At 40.5% G+C, this 17,737-nt stretch overlaps 1 pseudogene; it reads right to left on the reverse strand.

Annotated features, from left to right (window-relative positions):
* Positions 1 to 11,652: 11,652 nt before the first annotated feature.
* Positions 11,653 to 17,200, reverse strand: LOC147906697 (uncharacterized; annotated as a pseudogene).
* Positions 17,201 to 17,737: the final 537 nt, after the last annotated feature.

Consider the following 17,737-nt stretch of genomic DNA (forward strand, 5'->3'; position numbering starts at 1 on the left):
ACATTTCATCGTGTTGTAGTTTGCGCGGAGCGTAATCGGGTTTCTCCCTCATCATTATCATCATCATCATCATCAGTGTTATTGTTATTGTCACCCACTACATCAACGGTTTCAAGTGCGTCGCGGTGCGGACGTTTTCGATTTAAAATCGCGCGTTTCAGAAATTCATTTATATCTCGCCTTCGTATGAACCCTCGGGAATTGTAATTTCCGCGTTGTCTTTGGTGAAATAAAATTTGTTGTTCGATTCGTTCACGTTTGGTCGTGTAATAAGTTTCAAAAATCGCCAAACCGAGTTCGTAATCTCCGTCACTCAAATCCATGGCGGGGAAGTAATTCGTCGCGAGGACGGCTCTTTCCGCTCAGCGTAAGCGTCAACAACATGACGGAAAAAAGCGTTCGACTAATACTAAGATTTAACAGCACCTCGTTCAGCTTTTTAAATTCACGCGCATCTACTGTTTGTAGAAACCCCAGATACATCTGTCCACAGAAACTTTGATCGTACGTCTGATAGGACGTGCGATTGTACTCTATCGTCGTAGCACCGTTCTCGAAATATCGCACCAGTTCCTTAGGCGGTCGAAGATTGCCGAAACTGTCAAAATACACGACGCGATTGTTCCTCTTCGCGTACACTACCCAGTGAGTACCAGACCCCGTCCAGATTCATGATACTGTTTTTGTTTCGGCGCACACCGCTCGTCGGTAACGTGTTACGCATGAAAACGCCTCTAAAGTATGGTACACGCATACTTCTCGCGAGCTCGTTCAATTGTATATTGGTAGTTGCGCCAGACGGCATTTTTATCGTCTTTTTGACGTTTTTTTTTTCTTTGCAACTACGCCCTGTCCATATTTGTACGGAGCGAGATACAGTCCACGACCCTGTTTCATCGCGCGATCGTGATGTTGCAGCTCTTCGAGATGACATCGCACGGTTTTGCTATCGTTTACCGCCTTCGCCACGTTGGCTGCTCCGCCGATCAAGGACCCGAGTGCGCCCAACATTGGTAGAAACGGTAACGCACCGCCTCGTTTCGCCGTCGGAAGTATCCGCTTTTTCGTCGCCTTTTTCTTCGTCGTCTTCTTCTTCGATTTCATGCCTATGCCGATCTTGGTCTTGGCATTCATCGCTGCCCAGATAGCAGCTGCGGCGGCTCTCTCGCTCAGAGCCGAATCTTTCGCGACGACACGTCCTAGCGCTTTATCGGCGAGTACCTTGTCCGCCGTGTGTCTATCGATGAGATCGTTGCTTCGAGAATACGTAATGTCTCGGCACGCCGCGTCCAACGGATTTATGCCCGCATCACCTCTGGTTAATCGTTTCGTAAGTCGAGTGCCCGGACCGCAAAACTGGTAACCCGGAATATTTAACTCGAAAAGAAGCGCGTTTATCACTCGATTTAGCAGACGCCGCGCGACGCCGACATTCGCTACAATCCTTTATCTTCGGTGTGGGGCCGTCGATATGCGTCCGCTACCACGGCTGATTGTAGTATTCGTCGCAGTGACGATAAAGTTCGAACCTCCGAATCTGCCTTCACGTGTTCCGGAAGCTTGTCCCAGACGTGTTCGATGTATTCACCGTACACGCCTAAGAGTACGATATATATTATAACTGCTCGGCACTCAAATCTCGAATATCGGAAGGATGATACAGCGCGAGATACATTTTGCTACTGCGCGATTCGCGGATTCGCGCCCCTTTAAATAATCGTTCGAGAGCGCGTAGTCTTTAGTGTGAGCATGAAATTCGTGCTGCAACCGCTGACGATACGTGTCACAAACTATGACGTGAAATCACAAATGATGGGAGTGCGGAGAAGCGCAAGCACGGCGAAATGCTGCCGAGTACTATACGCGCGATCATTTGCGGCCCGTCGAATTGTGGTAAAACCAACGTTCTCATAAGTTTGCTCGAGAATCCAAATGGCGTACGTTTCGAAAACGTGTACGTCTACTCGAAATCACTGCAACAACCAAAGTATCGATATCTCGAAAATTTATTTACATCTATCGATGAAATCGGCTACTTTACGTTTTCCAACAATAGCGACATCGTTCCACCGAACGAGGCGCGCCCAAATTCTATTTTTGCGACAAGCAGGATGCGGTGAGAGAATATTTTTCGATGGGTCGCCACGCGAACGTTGACTGCTTCTATTTTTGTCAGACGTACGCGAGGATACCTAAACATCTGATACGCGATAACGCGAACCTGCTGATCCTGTTCAAACAGGATTGTACCAACTTGAAACACGTTTACAATGATCACGTAAACACTGACATGTCCTACGACGAATTTTGCACGTTGTGCCGTGACTGTTGGCAAAAAAAATATGGATTTTTAGTAATAGACAAGAATAGTTCGCTTAAAGACGGGAGATACAGAAAGGGATTTAACGAGTTCGCAATACTGTAACGTGATTAGTCGTTGTTGATACTTCGCCAGAGACGAACATGGCTGATGCGCGAGTGTGAAAAAATCGCGAGAGAGATCGAGAAGACGAGCGAGTCGATCCGCAAGAAACATCGCGCTCTGAAAACCGATAGAATCGAGGAAGACATGGCATTGGACAGACATTTTAAGCCCATTATCAAACTGCTGCGACAAATCGTTGACAGCCTCGATGTGCACGTGATAAAAAGACAGTCGCGCGACGATGGTGCAGCGTCTGCCACCAAGCGCGAGAGGAAGGAAGAAGAAGAGGAGAAGGAGGAGGAAGAGGGAGAGAAAGAGAGTGAGACGTTCGAGCGTTCCGCGATTCCGGATAAATCCGATGATCGATCGCACGATCGTGTACAACCGATAACCTCCACTCCGCGTACGATGATCGTACCGATGATAGAATTGTTGGATAACGTTTTCGAAACGACGGACAACTCTAGCAACAAAGATTCAAAATCAGTTGCAAACGTCGGAAGATCGAGAGGCGTTGCAAGCCTGCTTGGGTCCGCTGGGTCAAAAGTACGTCAAGGCTGTCCTGAGGAGAGCGCGAGATAAACAAAAGAGTGGTATAGATTATGTATACGGCGTTTACCTACACAAGGATATATTGATGTTTGGCAATAAACGTTTCGACGTGGATAATGCTGACAACATAATTATCGACGGCGTACGATACGCCGGTTCACCCGGTTTTTACGAGTTAATTTTCAAGAGAATTCCCGACGATCTCCTTTACACGGAAAACGATATAAACAAGTACAAGAGCATGCTGCTGGCAACGAATGCGCACAAACACAAGCATCATTCGCAGGGCCGATTGAGCAACAGGGGATACAAGAACAAATATGTAATCGCGTTGTTGATGTCGATCACACCCAAGAAACAGAAGAAGAAATCTGGAAAAGGATTACCTCACGCAATGACATTAATGACAACGCGATCGATTACGTGCACTGGGACGATCCCAACGAGCTGATGGATTGTTTACGATTGCTCGATGCTTCGCACCGAGCGGGCAACAACGCTCACGACAACGAGATGCTGTCGATTATCGAAGAACTTTGCGAAGCCGGTCTTATTATAAATTAAATCGCGTATCGATGAAACGAATCAGTCGAGTGGCGTCAGCGAGAAAAAAAAATACTTTTGTCCTTTGTATTACACGTCGAATCATGAAAAAGAAATCCAGCGAAAAGAAAAAAATTAGCTCCGAGAGACGTCGAGGAATTGCACGCTCCGGCGAAGAAGAAATTTTCCACGAAGACGCGTCATAGTTCGAGGATACGACGATTTATGGCAGGCTGATATCGTCGAGATGCATCCGTACTCGAGCTTCAACAGAGGCCATCATTACATACTCACCGTCATCGATGTGTTGAGCAAGTACGCATGGGTCGTACCGCTCAAGAACAAGGGTGGAAGCGAGACGACTGATGCTATTGTTGAGATAATTCGAGCAAGTGGAAGATGTCCTAAAAATTTACAAACGGATATGGGGAAGGAGTTTTACAACGTCGATGTGCAGAAAATCTTGAACGACGTTAATCACTATTCCACGTATTCGACGTTGAAAGCGTCGGTAGTCGAGCGATTCAATTGTACGCTCAAAAGCGACATGTGGAAAATGTTTACACTCAACAGCAATTACAAGTGGATCGACGAGCTACCGCGTCTCGTATCAGATTACAACGCGCGCAAACATCGCACTATCGACATGCGATCCGCCAACGCGAAAAAAAATCGCTGATCCAGCAAAATTCAAAGTGGGCGATTCAGTACGCGTGAGCAAGTACAAGACGATTTTTGAGAAAGGTTACACGCCAAATTGGACCATCGAGGTGTTTACGATTGTTAAGATGCAGCGTACCAATCCCGTAACCTATCTACTCGAAGACTATCGCGGAAAATCCGTCGCTGGTGCGTTCTACGAGCACGAGTTGCCTCGCGCTACTCATCTAGACGTGTATCTCATGGAGAAAGTACTGCGCAGGAAGGGAGACAAGGTGTACGTCAAGTGGCTGAGATTCAATGGATCGCACAATTCATGGATACACAAAAACGTCATTTCATAAAATTTTTTCATGTATTTTTTTCTACATATAAAAAAAAATATATCATTATAAGTATATAAAAATATATCAATATAAGTATTGTATGTAAACGTTTTTTTTTTATTACTCCCCATTCATCATCATCATCTTCGTTTTGGAGTATACAAAAAAAACATACACATAAAGTATTAATAAATAAAGTAAATTAGAATACTAGTATATAATACGTATATAAATGTTAAAAACATGCGATATGTATTATATGAAAGTACAATAATAATAATACTTGTATAAATGTAAAAAAAAAGTTTAAAGTACAATAGTAATATATAATAGCAACATATAATATACACAATACATATATTATATTACAAAGGTATCCGCCAATGTCCCCATGGTAACGGCTCCGTCGAATCCGGTACGACGTATCGTTTGTCGTCGTATGGACTCAGAGCGATTTTCGATTCGGATATCGTGTACACCTCGTGTAATTTAAATCGTATACACGATTGACGGCGAGTCATTTCAATCTCTTCGTTCAAACACTGCGTGTAATCGTCGAACGTTATCGTTCCCGCTACGACGTTATTCTTTACGCCTTTCGCCTTTTTAATGTCCTTCTTGCCATCTACTTTCACCGCGTATATCTTCGCTCTAAATCCAACAAATTCAGTCATTAATATACCGTTGTTCTCATCCTTCATCAGACCGAGTACTTTTTTTTTCGCGAGAGGCATATCGTATACGTTGTCTGCCGGATAATCGCTCGTGTCGAATCTAGCGATATCGCGTTTATAGTCTCGTAAATATACATTGTCGTTAATAAACATTGTCGCATTCTATATAGTAAATGAGACTATACGTGTACATGACTATCGGTGTACATGATCTTGCATTTGTCGTGATACATCGGTGACATGTACTCGTGATGAAATTCGTACAAACAGACTTTCGATATGTCAAGTATGCACATACCCACGTAAATCGGCTTGTTAAATTTCACCTCGAGTTTGCGCATTTCGACGGCAATCAAATTTTTCGCAAAGACGCTGAGGCTGTGAAAATTCGGTTTCGCGATCATTGCCTCCGCGCCGTACCGTCCGTCCCATTTTGTTATTAATTTTACATCAACGTGGTTGCGCATATTCACCATGGTCTTACCGAATACTGCGTTGTTCATTAGTTTATACAAATTTTTTTCGAAATCGTTTTTCGCGAACATTCTAAATTGTGTATTGAGTTCAATGTAATCACAGAGCCATGGAGATTGAGCACTCGATGGATCTTTATTACGCGAAGACCGTGACGAGTACATTGCTGCAAGTTGCGGTAATAGATGACGTAACGCTGCTTATTGTACAACGTCGCTAGAAGTTTATTTTCGCGCTTGCCAGGTTTATCGCGCGTTGGACAGAAAGGTAGGTCAGTGTGTCAGTTGTGTAGATGCTACGGATATTCGAGATCGACTTCGAGAATATAACCGGTAGGTGAATCCGGAGCGATCGTTCTCACGTTCACAGCGTCTTCGACCCACCAAAATTCAGTGTATGGTAAAGGTTGACACATCGCCCATCTGTACAGATTATTCACGTCGTAGTACATCAAGTACGACGACAGTTTCGATGGAACGAACACACTGTACTTGTTATTAGCCTGCGCGTATCTGCCGGAGCATTAACTGAGGCCGCCGCGCGTATACCGCGTTCAATGAACATGACCATATCAATGTCGGTGCACAACTCGAATCTTATGCGTGTATATTTCAGCATAGCGTCCCACGTGAAACCTGGCAATGTATAATAATGCGCGGGATCGAAACAGTAACTCGCGATGCAGCTATTGCGGAAATTTTCGAAAATGTCTGCTAATAACAAGACATCAGTTTTCAAGTACAGATCACTGTACTCGCTGAGCGTTCGAATGGAGAATCGCTTCCAGATGTTTGCGGCGTGAGCGTAATCGCTCTCGGATACTGTATGTTGCCTGTCAACGAACTGAAAAATAATTCGCGCGGTGGTAAGGGCGTGTCCTGCAATTTTTCGATGCAATCAATGTACTCGTACGGAAAAATACTTTTTCGTGTGAATAATTCAAATTCTTCATCTGATAATATTGGAAATTCGGAACATACAATTTTTAATTTATCTTTGTCGAGATACGACGCCAATTTATCAAGGCTTGCATTTAAAAATTTGAAAGAATCAATGAATCTTAATTTTATGCAATTTTTTTGAAAATTCTTTTCATTTGTGTCTTTGGTACTATCGACATGTTTAGTGAATGAAATATATTTTTCTTTAGTTATCGGTAGTATATCTACATGTCCATCGTACACGGTAGCAATTTCCTTAATTATAAAATGCGCGTCGTAGCTTGATAAATTGTGAAATACGACTGGAATATAAAACGAATTTTTATAATTTAAATTACAATTCGAATGCGCTGGACCACGATGTCTATCGGTGAGATGACAATGATCGTGAACCCGTATGTCGTCTGGCGCGAACGGTTTCTCGCAGATGTGATAACGCGTCGCGCTACAGTATGCCTCCCATTGTTGTTTAGATAACGTTTCCATGGGCACTTTGATGGATATTTTTCACGCGATGCGCCAAATTGAGTTGTCGCGCGAACCACGTTATACAGTCTTCATCGCGACGGAAGTGATACGACGATAACGCGTCATCGTACGCACATCGTACATAGTAGCCTATGCTAAACGCATCATGCTGTTGATACGCGTACGATGCGTCTTCCTTGTCGGATTTCGTCTTGCGTAAGACGCATTCCAGATCGGCGTAGATGAACGGCACTCGTTCTCGATTGTTAAATTGTCGAATTAGTTTAGTTGTCGAATTCGAGCCACCTGTCGTCCTCGCTCGGCAGTCGGATGGCGCAGTTGTTGATCTTCTGGCAGTTCACTTCGTGCGACTGCAATTTTTCGCACGAACTAATGAAGGCACCTATAAATAATAAAGAAATTTTTTCTATTTCTTTTTACTGTTTTTATTGACTATTTTTTATTATACTTACCGATCACAAAAATATTTCCTGCTCTCGTTCCCAATAATTTGTGATCTTACAAGGCGGGATAGATTTTTTATCCACGCAAAGTGTCTAATGTTGTCATTGCGTGAATGTTGTAGATACAGGAGATTGACATGCTTTTCCTTTTTGTCATTGGTGAGCCGCAGAGAAAAGACCTGTCTATTTTCGATGCTGTAGACGTTGATCGACACCGCGTTCAACTGTTCGAATTTCGGAATGTCTTTTAATATCATTGGAAATTCGATATCCGCGAGATTTAATACTGCGATGTAATGCGGGTATGATGATTCCCGATTTACATGTCGTTCTGCGGGGTACAGAGCGGCGACCACCGACCACGCGAAACATGCATTGTCCATCGAATAAACACTAATCACCGCTCGTTTCGTCGCTATTTCTCGTGGCACTTCGATGTGACATCCTGCGTGCATTGGATTATGCTTATTCACATTCACTATCAAATTGAGGATTCGCGACAATGCCCACCAGCGTTCCTGGAATTCTTCGAGCGATGCTAGGATAGGCTCGACGACGTGTCGCTCGTATCACTCGCGCATATCGGTGCAACGATATATCTCGCTGTTCTTTGTAATTATGCTCTTATTAGCATGTTTATCCTTCGTCGCAAACTCGCCATTGAACGCGGTGTTCACTTTTACACTGCCGTGTCTTTATACAGCGTCTCGCACTCGCTCGAGCACCACATCGCCAGCGTCTTCTAAAAACCGCCGCGGCTCGATGTGATTAGAGTTTATCACCGCACCTGTCAATATACGACTCTCAAACGCGACATCGATCTCTCGCCAGACAAGAGATCGTTCGTTGCCATTCGTGTATTCGCCACTCGCGTACTCGCCACCAATGTGCACGAAACGTCGCTCCAATTCCAACTTTGCACCCGCGAGTCGCGCAATCCTCGCCACCGCGGATTGTCTGTATCCAATGGTGAGGCGCGGACAAAGCACGACAAAACTCTTCGAGCTGCTCGATGCATTCGTCGCATCGTTGTAGCCATGAGAAACTCCACCAGAGTAGCGACTTGGCCGCACTGTTCCAACAATTCGCGTTCCACTCGCTCGTGGTTTTCCATGTGTTTTTTTTAATATGTGCAAAGTGGACACATGCTGCATGAGAATATAATGTACAAAGGTAGTCTACAATTCGTGCACGACCTGCCGTCTAGCCTACCGAAAGAACCGGTCTCATGCACCCTGACATGATATATTCCTCGTTAATATCAGCTATACGAATCATGCATGATATGCATACGGTTAAAGAATTATCCATTGTATAATAATTGTGGATCACACAGTGCTTAGTACGGGCATTCAATGTACGAATTTCTGGAGACAACATGAATTTTTCTACGCGATCCATTTCATACTCGCTCATATCACTAGCACATCCACTATCGTCGGATAGTATTTTTTCGTCGGACGACTCTTCATTATATTCTCAAAGTCTACTTCCACTTCATCAAATACTTCGTTTCTAATATTCGCGAACTGTTCCTCATCCACATTTCTAATATATTGTGCTACGTCGACTCTGTCCTCAATGTTACCGATATTCTCGAACTCTACATCCATTATGTCCTCAAATTCTATTTCCAATGCTTCAAATAACTTGTCTGCATTTACACCATTCATGTCCTCAATGTCTGCATGATATCAGCCATACTTTTCACATTACACTTATTGCAATTCGGTAATTTTTAAAAACGTCAACTGAGATGCCGCGCGCTTATGACCCATTATATATTTTATTTGCGACTTCTTTGTTCCTTTGTCTATCCTCCCTATTGGGTTGCAGTATCGGCGACATGTCACCGATCTCTTCTTACAAAAAAAAAATATCGTTATCAGTTTCTCTCTCTTAACGCATCGCGACGTGTCACCCGATCTCACGATTCTTCCTAGATAAATATCATTATCAACGTTTCTGATCTTGAAAGAAAGAACTGTAAGAATGCAGTACTACATGGGCTGAAAAGTCCCGGGATTTTTAATGAAAACAAGCGTTTTTTGTGCAAAGTTATATTTATTCCTCAACATAGTTGCCTTCAAGGGCGATACACTTGGTATAGCGATTTTCCAACATTTCAATGCCTTTTCTGTAGTACGAAACGTCCAAGCCTTCGAAATACGCCTCGGTTTCCGCGATGACTTCCTCATTCGATGTGAATCTCTTTCCCTGGAGCCACCGCTTGAGGTTTGGGAACAGATAATAGTTGCTGGGGGCCAAGTCTGGAGAATACGGTGGGTGAGCAACCAATTCGAATCGTAATTGGTCCAATTTGACCATCGCTTTCAAGGACGTGTGTGACGGTGCGTTATCGTGATGGTACAAAACTTTTTTCTTCGCCATATGGGGCCATTTTTTTCTTTATTTCGTCATTCAGTTTGTCCAATAACGCTGCATAATACTCTCCCGTAATTGTTCTTCCCTTCTGCAGGTAATCGATGAAGATTATGCCATGCGCATCCCAAAAAACGGAGACCATAACCTTCCCGGCCGAGCGTTGGTCTTTTGGCCGCTTTGGTCGGCTTTCGTGGCTTTTCAGTCACTCTGCAGACTGCCTATTGGACTCAGGCGTATGGTAATGGACCCACGTTTCATCCATCATCACAAAACGTCGAAAAAAGTCCTCGATTACGCTGCAACAACGCCAAACCGATCGTTGAATCATCAACGCGCTGCTGTTTTTGATTGATGATCAGCAAACGCGGCACCCATCGTGCCGATAGCTTTTTCATCTCCAAAATATCGTGCAAAATGTATCCCGCCCGTTCTTTTGAAATGCCCACGGCCTCAGTTAACTCGCGCAACTTCACTTTACGATCACTCAAAACGATTCGATGCACTTGCTTTGCGATTTCCGCATTCGTAGCCTCTTTTGGCCTCTTTTCCAGAGCGAGGTGCGTCTTCGGTGCTTGTACGACCCATTTTAAATTCACTAAACCACCGATAAACTGTTGTTCTCGAAGGAGCAGATGTGGGATAACATTTCTGCAACCATTTCAATGATTGTTCAGAAGTTTTTCCCATCAAAAAACAATGTTTGATCAAGATGCGATATTCCTGTTTTTCCATTTTTTTTACAAAGGTGAAAGTAACGTCACTTAAACGACTGTAGCTTGTAAACGAATGAACGAAATGTCATGAAACTTCATACATAAACTAGTGACAGATGAATCTCTCGAAATGAATCATGTTTATTTTCTAGGCATCACCTATTAATAAATCCCGGGACTTTTCAGCCCATGTAGTATAATTTCATCATCTATCCCTCATTGAAGGTGCTGTGTGTAGCAGCCGATACATCGATGATGTGTCACCGATCTCCTAAACAAAAGTCCACGTTATAGTGGACGCATTTTTGGGGTGAGTGTTGGGGTGGGTGTTGGGGTGTCGGTGGTAATCTCGCAACGCATTTTTGGGATAGACGCGGAGTCCGCGGCGACAGTTCGAAACGCACTTTAGGATGGACGTGGGTTCCGCGGCGGCGGTGGTGGCACTGGTGCCTGCGGCGGGGTGTGGAATGGCGGCGGTGGCGGCAGCGTCTGCGGCGATGGGGTGTTGGATGGCGACGGTCCCAATAATATGTGACATCACAACATACGGCGATATATATCATCATATCAGTAAACACTGATAGCGCTGGGACTCATCATATCAGTAAACACCAATAGCGCCGGGACTTCCCGCACCTCCCCTCCCTTCCCCGCGTCTACCAGTACTCCCCGCGCCTTCTCCCCCGCGCCTATGAGTATCCCCCGCGCCCCGCGCCTCCCTCAGAGGAGCCTGGATTAGAACCACCACTATTATACCACTAACACGAAAATCTAAGAGACACATATTTTTTTATACGTGCGCTAACTCATGTTTAAGGGATGAAACACCTCTTTGAAAAAAAATGGTATTTTTCTTTCGAGCCAAATATCAGAAATATAGAAAATAGACAAAAATTTTTTAAACAAAAGTTGTAGCGGTTTTAGCAATACTTTAAAGTTATAAAGAAAAAAAATTTTTTTTGTTTAACAAAATACCCTCATACCCGTAATTTTCTTAAATTTTCAATTTTTTTTACCAAATTAAAGATTGTTTTTCTACAAACTCAACCATAATAAAGTTACATTACGACATATTGTTTTTCGAGAATTAATTATTAACACTTCCATATATACGCTCCATGTTCATATGCGTAAATAATTGTCATCGGAACCAACGAATAAGGAAATTGACATAATTGATATTTATAATATTACAAATTACAAATAATGTTAAGAGTTATAATAATTTTTATTATTTTTCCTTAAAGTGAGTAAAACTTTTTTATTCATCTCTGTACATTATTTTCTTATGATATTTTAAGATTATGCTCTTAAAGTTATTTCCAGTTTTATGCTTTAATATCTTATTTACTTTACGTAATAATTTCAAAACGTATATATTATACTTAATAATTAAATAATTAAAACATATAAAAAGAAGAGCATAAAAAACCACAGCACAAGTTATAGTTTGTGATATTTAATTATTTTACATTAATTAAAACATTAAACGTTTCGGCCACAATCTGGCCATCTTCAATAATTCAATAATATTCTTAAAACGCAAAGTTACATCTAGTTGACATTAAATTCAACAGGTCAATTCAATTCGGGTGTTGTAATTAAATAAACGTGTTCTTTTCTATGTGAAGATGCTTCATACAATAATGTTACCAATTGTCATATCACGAAAAGAGTAGAACAAGAATTTCCAGATTCTAATTTAAAATAAATTTGTGTATCATTAATATCTTCTAGTCGGAATATAAAGAAATAGAATCATTACCTGTTTTAGCAAAAAACTAAACGATGAATCTCAAGTACCTCTTTTGCATAATTAGAATTTTGTCGTGACATTATGTGTTGTTATTTGTCATATCATGTATTTTACCACTATTTATATATATGAGTCAACAGTTTAGAAAGTTCTAGAATTATTTATTAAAAGAAAGAGAGATAAGAAGAGGAAGATAAACATCAGGCAAACCTTCCGTGTCACTTTGCTTATTGATATCTCTTGTTTGTCTTTTTATATGTATCATTTCCGAAATTCTTCTTTTCATTAATTATTCTTCTCTATCTAAAATTCTTATGTTATCCCAATTCATGCATCTCATTCAAACGGTAACGTGAAACCACTGAAATTTCGGAAGAAGGTTTTCTTATGTCAGCCTTATATTCTTTTATCCGAGTTTTTAATTTCCTTTTAGTTTGGCCAACATAAGACGATTCACAGTTTAAACAATTGATTTTATAGACTACTCCACAATGGTCATCCTTAGGCAAAGAATCCTTTCCCGTCTTTATAAATGTATCATTTTATAAATGTTCATTTTATTCGTAGATTTATAAGCTATATTAAAACCATGAACATTTTTTAAATTTTTCAGATACTTTGCCCAAGTATGGTATCGTAAAAAATTTTTTCTTAAATAAAATATAAAATATCAAAATATATTTTATATATCACAGAAATAAGACTTATAATTTCATTATATTATATTCCATTTATGCAAATTTATATTTACTTTTTAAAAGTAAAGCAGTATCTGAAAATGTATTGTAAAAGGAAATTTATTTAATTACCTGAAATTATTTTACTAGATTTTGATGCTTTTATAATAACATTTATTGGCATAAATAAGGTTTCTTGTACATTTGGTCCAAATACCCTTAGTTTCTTTCAATACAATAAATAAAGGTGACAGCAAATTTTATTACACGATATTATTGGTTACATGGTGTATGAGTGTGTTGTTGATGATATAGACTGCACAACACACTCTACTTTCTTTACTTCTTCATTAGACAATGATCTTCCAGAATGAATTTCCAATTGGAAACCACTTTGTTCAGAATTAAAAACATTTTCAAATCCGAACTGTTCGATAAGTGGTTTCACTGTTTTCAGAAAATCATTAGGTGTATTTTGCAACTCAATCTTCTAGTTACAAATTTCGTAATTTTTTCTCGAAACAATTCGGTCGGACTTTTTAAATGTTGATACTTAACTGTGAGATGCTTTAAATATTGAATTTAAATTAGCTACTTCTTCTTGAACTTGTAAAGTCCACATTTGTAGATCGATATCATGAATTATGAATCCTGATTCAACAGCTACAATAAATTTATCATGTGTAAATTTGGAGATATAAGATAATTTTTCTATATGATTTTTGTGCGAGAATGCACCGCGCGGAAAGATTCGAGTGAGAGAACGGCACACGGTTGATATGATACACGACAGTAAAGAGAACTCCGTTTCTTTTTAATTTAACAAAAGAATTTTCTTTAATATGATCAGTTACAAAGTCAGAAAATATAATTAATTAAATATTAGATTAACAGAATATCAAATGCGGACACCTTTTCCAAATTGTAGTTGGAATCGCGGTGATGGAAAATTTCGGCGATTTTCTCGGCACTTCTCGAAAAGATTCGTTTTAAAGCGGTTTCACTAAGCGGTTAGCACGGCGGTTTTACGAAGCGATATAGTAGCGAGACTATGACTCTAAGAAGTCTAGAAACTCTAAGCGATGTAAACGGTCTAAGCGGTGTAAACTATCTAAGCAATCTGCCCCGGAGGAACGGCGAGATCGAAGCATTTATTGCTTTCGGTCTGGGCTTTCTTCTTGGGAGAAATCCAATTAAATTTTGCCACAATCGTAATTATCACGTGGCATTGGTTGTACAAAATTGATTGGCGCTTTCGATTCTTTTCTAACGACGTTCAACGTAACAGTCATGCGCGACAGAAAATCCGTACGCGGGATTGGTGACAGCGCGTGACGTATTCGTCGGAGCGCGGCGCTCGCGTGCGCGAATTGAATTGTTCTAGAACTTTCGATTGTCCGTTGCCGGTGCCTGTTTGCGTGTACCGAATTGTTTTGAAAAGACTAAAGAACGATGAATCCCTGACTTTGACGAGGCTTAATGTCAGGCTCGAGATGAAATCACGAGCTCGCCTTGTGCATGCGCTCAATAACAATCACTGTCGGTCGATCGAAGGAGTTCTTACCTTTTTTTTCGAATTACCGATCTCAAACAATTTTTCTATATGATTTTCCACCTAATGTAGTTATTCTTCTCATCGTTTTAAATAACGTTCATATGAAACTCTTCTAAATTTATTTTGCATTGATGTCGTCTACGTTCCTGCTCTTAACCAACATCTACTAAATCGTGTACAGTGTATCCAAAATTCTTGTCTCCACTTTTCCTATTGTGTAATATTTTGTAAATACGACCATATATCTCCGTACCAGAAATCTGGCTGGCTTAAGATTTGGCAACGTTTTATTCTCCACTTGTGCTGTTTTGTATTTTCTCTCCTGTGCTCAATACTTCTCTATATGTACGACGTCTCCTTCAGTTGAACTCTGAGTAATATTCCTCTTTGAATCCTCTTGTCACAAGATACCAAGATATTTATTTTTCTCCATATATTAGTCCACTAAGTTCCGTGCCGCTTTCTCTATACCTCTGTCAAATATTTTCATTCCCTTCCTGATTCAATAAAAACCTTTCCCTCTCTATCCTTTCCTTCCGTTGCCTCGCGTTTCATTGCGTCACTCACAGTATTTAAACTGATGTAATTGATGTGTTTGCGGGTATATGTGCATGTGTATATGTAAGTAAGTTTTGTGTGTGTGTGTGTGTGTGTGTGTGTGTGTGTGTGTGCGGATGTATATGTGTATGTATGATTTCAGCAATTAGTTCACCTTTTATTGTATTGTTATCTTATTCTGGTTTTGTTATTAGTAGGCTTTGTAACAGTAATTCTGCTGACGCCATTTGCAAGCTATTGTCTATTTATTTATGTTTATGTTAATCTATAATTTATTGTATCATACTTTATATTTATTACTCTGTTAACATGTAGTCTTTTTCGTATAACTTTGCTAAACTAAATTAAATTAAATAAATAAATTAAATTAAATAAACTAAATTAAATTAAATTAAATTTTAGCGAATGATTCCTTTTGTTTTTATTTTTTTCATTAACATCCCAATTCCGCCAATTCTCAACAGCTCGTCTTTTATAAGAACTGTCAAAGTCTGCGTCATCATTTAAACATTGAGGATGAGAATTTAAATTATCTTCACTTCAAGCTTCTTCATTATCTTCATTATTTCATAATTATACAGTTCTTGATAATCGAAATAGGTCTCTTCTGTTACTTTCAACCCATTATAGTGAAAAATGCTATCCAGCAATAATTTTTGTATATTTTCTTTTAATTATATTTCTGCTTTAGTTACTGGTGTTTCTGTTAGATATATTGAACTTATAGATGCTATGAGGACAAGTCAATAAGTTCTTAGAAAATCTGTCAGAGGGCACTCGCAGTGTCATGTCACATTACTTTTTGACAAGTAGCATCTTTCAGCTGATTACTGTCAAATTTTGAGCGGAATTCATCGCATGATTTCATTTCTGTGAACGATTAAAGCGAACAACCTTTGTATCTTTTGCAAAATAGAAAAAAACGAGTTTCATGCAATGATCAAACATCTACATATGAAAGGTTTAACGCCGAAAGAAATCAAAATCGAGTTGGATAATGTTTATGGCACATCTGCACCAGCGTTTGCGACTGTATATAATTGGGTGAATGAATTTAAACGTGGTCGTGCATCCACATGTGATGCACCTCGTTCGGGATGTCCAATTGAAGCTGCTACGCCAGAAATCATCGATAAAGTCTACGATATTGTTTTGACTGATTGACAAATGAAAGTGCGCAAGCTTGTTGAGGCCATAGGCATATCACTGGCACATGATTTCAATTTTGCACGAACAATTGGGTATGAAAGTATCTATCGACGAGATGGATGCCGCGTTTGCTCACTATGGATCATAAGCACGACCGTGTGATGATTTCAAAACAATGTTTGGAGATATCAACGTAATCCAAATGAATTTCTGCGTCGATTCATTACTGTGGATGAAACATGGATCCATTACTTCACACCCAAGACGAAGGAACAGTAAAAACAATGGACTTCGCCGAGTAAACCAGCTCCGAAGAAGGCGAAGACCGTGAAGTCAGTCGGAAAGGTGATGTCCACAATTTTTTGGGATACACGCGGTATAATTCATATCGATTCCGTCGAAGCAAACGATCAATGGCAGTTACTACTAGTCTTATTGGACCATTTCAACATTTTAAAGAAAAAAACGTCCCCATTTAACGAAGAAGAAAATGCTCTTCCATCAAGACAATGCACGGGTTCACACGTGCCCGGCACCGACCAAATTCAACGAATTCCGCTACGAATTGCTTCCCCATCCAGCCCCCCCATTTGCCAAATTAATTAATTTAGCCCCCTACGACTATTTCCTGTTTCCATATCTGAAGAAATGATTCAGACGAAAAAGATTCATCATCAGAGAGCAGCTCATCACCGAAACAGAGGCTTATTTTGAAGAGTTGGACAAATCATATTATTCGGATAGCTTGAAAAAGTTGAAGAATCGTTGGATCAAGTATCGAACTGAAAGGAGACTATATTGAGAAATAAAAATGAATTGATGAAAAAATGTGTTTTATTATGTTTTTCTAAAAATTTATTGACTTACCCTCTAACAACATTAAGTGGATTAATACTCATTTCCAAAGATTAAACTTGGCTTTGAATCGTAATACAAAAACAATTTAATAAATTGCACAGATATGGTTATGACAAAACTACTGCACTGACTGAACGTAAAAACTGCTACGTAAATAGTCTTACAGGGTCCATTATGAAAGTAATGCGCATGATTTTATTGTGACGCGAATATCCATCGCAGCGGGGTAAAATGGGTCGGGAAATGTGATGGGGGGTCTGCCCTTCCAAGGCAGCCGGTCGCCAGTTTGCTCCGAGCAGTCTGAGTGGAAAGACGTGCCTCCGCGTGAAGTGTGTTTTTCGACTTTGTAACACGGCGCGATGGAGCGTTCGCTTGAACAGCGATACTCCATCAAGTTTTGCGTGCGACTTGGAAAGAATGCAACCGAAACATTCCAGATGCTTCAAGAGGCCTTCAAGGACGACTGCATTTCAAGGTCACAGTTCGGGAGGTGGCACAAGGCGTTCAAGGAAGGCCGGGAGGAAGTCGCCGACGAACCCCGTTCTGGACGCCCAACAAC

Source organism: Acromyrmex echinatior, chromosome 19 (genome assembly GCF_024713525.1).
Source record: "Acromyrmex echinatior isolate Ae372 chromosome 19, ASM2471352v2, whole genome shotgun sequence".
NCBI classification, from domain to species: domain Eukaryota; kingdom Metazoa; phylum Arthropoda; class Insecta; order Hymenoptera; family Formicidae; genus Acromyrmex; species Acromyrmex echinatior.